Genomic DNA, 5,344 nt, shown 5'->3' on the forward strand with positions numbered 1-5,344 from the left:
TTAATTAAATATTTTAGCAACAAAAATAGAACCTTGACAACCATAGTTTGCTAACAAAACCTACAGCAGTTTCCTTCTTAAAGCTATTTTGCTGTTCATTTTGTTTTTGTGACAGAATCTTCAGACACTTGAGATGCAAATATTCAGAATTACGTTGAATATTTTGCCTTTTATTGTTCAGAACAGATCCTGGAAACATCACTATTTTACTTCATTTTGATATGATGAGTTTTCTCTTCCCCATTTTTTATGTTAATACTGCATGTCTAAAGTGAGCAAGCCTTCCACATTTAGTTTCAGCCTGCCAAGAACCCATCTTTTGCTTGAGGCTGACCTATTTATTTGAGTAGAGGAACTAGCTTGTTTCATACATGAAAGTGAGGAAAACACAGTTCAGTATAATCTTCCACCAAGTGGAATTGATCAGGTACAAATTGCTGAGTTGCTAAGCAATAGATCTTGCTTGTGTGCTATAAGTATACTTGGATAAGTATACTTGGTGGAGCAGTGGATAAGTATACTTGGTGGAGCAGTGGGCTAATGCCTGCTTAAGTAACACCAGCTGCCTGCAAATAGTGCAGGTTCGAGTCCCACCAGGCTCAAGGTTGACTCAGCCTTCCATCCTTCCGAGGTAGGTAAAATGAGGACCCAGATTGTTGGGGGCAATTAAGCTGACTTTGTAATAATGCCGCTTGGGTGTGTGTGTGTGAAAGCCCTAACAAGCAGGCATATACATAGAATAAAGGCTACTGCTAAGCTTGTAAGCCGCCCTGAGTCTTCGGAGAAGGGCGGGATATAAATGGAATTAAAATAAATAAAAATAAATAAAATAAAATTTATATGAAGAAAGCATTTTAATTGACGATAACTTACTCTGATCCATGTGACTTTTTGTAAGATGTTTTTGCCAGTTTTATCTAAATAGAAATGGACACTTTTAATTTTGAGATTTTCACTGCTTACGTGTGTGTCCAGCACATGGGGCACATTTTGTAGCTCAGCGATTATATAGTGATGAAACATTTAATTTAAATGTTTAATTCAAGTTTCTCCTCCCCCCCCCCAAAAAAAAATAATTCTTCCAGAATGAACATGAATGAACAATGAAAACAATACAATGAAGTTTTGGGAAAGATGGATTTATTGTAACAATATAATTAAAAGGTTCTCAACACCTGCTCTGGATTCTGTCTGCACCTCCCCAAGGGATACACCTCGGTTCCGAAACCCCTAATTGTAACTAATGGATTTTATGTGTACCTTTGCCTTACTTGCTTTGACATTATCTATTATAAGACGGATATTGTAAACTTTCCAGTGTCAGCAAATGTTAATCACCAAGTAACAAATTAAATTTATAGTGAAAGGAAAACATTAACGCTGGAACATGTCTCCTATGTATCATCTGACTTTGCCTGCTGTTGTAGTTAAGTCAACCCTTGTTTTAATTAAGCTCCTCTGTAAATAATTGAGAGCAGTTATGCACATTCATCCTGGATGTATTATGAAGGAACTATACACACTGTCAAGGCAACCTTATTGTAAAATAATAATTCTATAGAACAGCAGGAAGGCCTTAGCAAAACAATTTTACAAGCGGTCCACGCCTGGCTGCATCAAAATGTTTAGATGGCAGTTTTTAATGCTTCAGTTAATTAAAGGCTTCTTAGAGAGTAGAATCACCTAAATAGATGCCTTCTGCTGGTGTTTTTTTCCAGTAGGCCTTTCGAAGGCATTGCCTTAATTTTTGTCATCATAGCGTGGTGCAGTGATGCACAGGATGTTAATGTGTTGCTAGACACCTTGGCATCACTGGATTCCCTCCTGCACTAGTTTCAATAATGTTTTGGATTCTTAATTAAAACAGCTAGGCAGCAGCAGGCACATTAACAGAGCAAACTTTCAGACGCTGGCACCTTAATTTCTAGACTGTCTCTCAACATACTCCCTTTATAATTTTTTTAAATAATAATGGTGGAAAAGCCCACCTTGTTTTAAAGTGTCTGCCTGAAAAGGAAAAGTTGGATACCGGTTTTCTTGAAGGTAATAAAAGAATCACACCTGTTTGCCATCTTAATGTGTATTTGGGGCTGGGCCTGCCTGTACAGTCAGCATTTTTATGAGAACTCTAAATATGCCGTGGGTGTTTCCCCACAAGCTAATATTCCATTTTGGGACAAGCAATATCCAAACTGCAAATGGTAAACAAAACAAATTATAGGCAGGAAAGAAAATTGTAATTAAATAGATTATATTATGCATCTCCAGATTCTTCTATCTTTTTTACTCTCCTGGCTTCCATTAAATCCATGCCCTATATTTTAAATTTTCTCATTTCTTTCTTTCTCTGAGGATTTCATGAACATCACGTAAACACAACTTTCTCTTCTTTTATATATTCCTTTCTGATTTGACCCTCATTCATTCATTCTATATGATCAAATTATATCCAGCTACTTCTTTTGTACTGATTATTTCTATATTGTCTACATTCAGTACCCTTTAATCTTGATTCTTAGTTTTTCATCTTTCACTTAACATTCTACTTGTGTTGCCAATATTACATGAACTACTTCTAAGTCACTGAAAATCAGTGATTCCATTTGCTGAAGTGTAGTAGGAATTTCCATCATAGTTGAATTTTGGTGGCAAATTGGCCGATTTTCAAGAAAAAAACAAAACCTCAGGAAGGGTATGCTGCCCTCAGGATTACCTGCCTTTCCTCTGTATTTAACTTCTTGCATGCTTCCATAAACAAAGAAAAAGTTGCAGATCAACAAAATCACTTTCCAGCAGTCCAAAAGGTTTTATTTAGTAAACGTTGATGCTAGAAAAGTATGCAATATCAATGCCAGTTGCTTAAATTCCAGAAAATAAATCCACATTGAACATAGAAACAATAATTACATACACCTGGCACAACCATGGTAAAAAAGCTTATCAAAATTTGGATATACCCAAATCAAGGACTGGATGACTCCATAGTCTGGTTTCATATACAACACATGGACCTAGATAGTTATCTGAGCGTTGTTCTTCATATTTGATAATAATAGCTTGATATTTTTTTGTTGGCTTGCAAAAATCAGTATGGTTTAAAGATGGTCTACCATTCAGGACAAAGTTTATACTTTAGAATTGTACAGTATACTTAAACAAGATTAACAATGTGGCTAAGGTGAAAATTAAGATAATGCGCTGCTCAACATGTCACTGCAGCAATGGCTGTTTCACAGTAGAAGACATAATTTAATCCCACATTGAACATGTAATTACTGCAAGATGTGTGGAAGGTATGGGGTTTGCACAAAATGAAGAAAATGCTTTGTTCTGAACATTGAACAAAACTACTGTGTTTCAGGAATTCATTTGGAGCAAACCACGCTTTGGCAGAACTGGACCCTAAAATGCTTGGTTCCAGGTTTGGGACACAAAACAAAATCCAGACAGGGTGAGTAAGCAAGGAACAAGCACATCACATCATCTCTTCCCTTCTCTCATTCTCTCAATAGCCTCCAGCATGGTTTATCCTATTATCTAACCTGCCCTTGAAGTTTCTGGTACCTCTGCTCCTTTCAGTCACTGCCACCAATATCAAAGGGCAGCACATACTGTCCGTTTCCCATCTCTCCTGCCTCGGATCCATTCACACTGAACCCCAAACCAGATCTTTTATACACAGAAAGGTTTGTGCATGGATTCTACATTCCTATTTGGAAATAATTAGCCCCCATTTTTATTAAATATGTCAGATGTTGTTTGCAAAGCAATTCCTATCAGCCCTAGTCACCCTAACTAATGGGTTAGCTTGCTGGAAGTTGCTTTTGAACATCTGGATTTATATCTTGGACAGTTATTCAACGAGACTTTTGCAGTAGTGCCTGAATTAAATTTGCAGAAGCAAATGCTATAGCACAGATTAAACAAACAGCTACATACGTGGTGCTCAAGCAAAGTAAGACCACACTTGCTTAGCTTCCTACCTTCTATTGTTCTCGTAATTTGTTACCCAAAGCTGCTGCTTCCTTGCATCTAAAATGGTTTTCAAGAATAACTGGCCACTCTATATTCTCTGCACTGAAAATGCCTTCATAGCAATAGAGTTATTTAATACAGTGAATGTGATAATGGCCTGGGTCTGCCTACTGAGGGAACTGATGCAGTCATTTCACAATGCATCTCATTGAAGATCCCCATTGAGGTGGTGCTCATGAGACAACAGGGTGAATGAGACATTACCATTGGCAGCTTTCTCTCTGTGTGCATCACACTGCAGACATTCAACAAAGTTTCCCCCTTCACCAGTACTTTTACTGATATTTGCAAGTCACATATGTTCTGCCCCAACAAAACAATTTCAGAACCACAGTGAAAGCGTTTTAGTGGCTGCCTCCTACACACCTTTCAAAGCTAAAGTCAGCAGTGTGACACAATGATACTATTTCCTCCCACCAAAAGCAATATATCAAGAATCATACATCAGCTTCCTTTATCCATCATGGCAGCCTACATTTAATTCCCTATTAAGTCTTGCATAAGATACCAAAACTTGAGACCAATTGATATAAAAATACTGTTTGCTTCCTTGGGTGTAGGAGGTAGACAACATTTGACACAATATTTATGTCAAGATTGCACAATATTTCTTCATGCCAATGCACAACTGTCATTTCTAAGATTCTTCTACGGTCACCTCTTCACATATTTTTATTTTTATTTTTATTTTAATCCCATTTACATCCCACCCTTCTCCGAAGACTCAGGGCGGCTTACAATTTAAGCACAAACCAATGTGCTTAGCAATAGCCTTCATTCTATGTATATGCCTGCTTATTAGGGCTTATTAGCCCCCCCCCAAGCGGCATTATTACAAAGTCAGCTTATTGCCCCCAACAATCTGGGTCCTCATTTTACCTACCTCAGAAGGATGGAAGGCTGAGTCAACCTTGAGCCTGGTGGGATGCGAACCTGCACCAATTGCAGGCAGCTGGTGTTACTTAAGGAGGCATTAGCCCACTGCTGCACCAAGGCTCTATATACTATATACATACTCAATGGCTATGCAAATTCTCAGTTCATCCATGTCATGGTTATCCAAAAGATGTTTTTTCAAAAGGCTACTGGAGTTTGTTTTTCCTTGAAGTCATTTTGTTTTTCATCCAAGAAGCTTCTTCAGAACTTCAGAAGAACTGAAGACGCTTCTTGAATGAGAACATCTTCAAGAAAAAAAAGTCCAGTTGCCTTTTGAAAAAGCACCTTTGGGTCTTCACATATTCATTTTTCCTGTAGAATTTATTTGAGGAAGTGGACAAGGACATTTTCATTGAAGACCCCTGTATCTGTG

This window comes from Vipera ursinii (assembly GCF_947247035.1).
Source record: "Vipera ursinii genome assembly, chromosome: 5".
Classification (NCBI taxonomy): Eukaryota; Metazoa; Chordata; class Lepidosauria; order Squamata; family Viperidae; genus Vipera; species Vipera ursinii.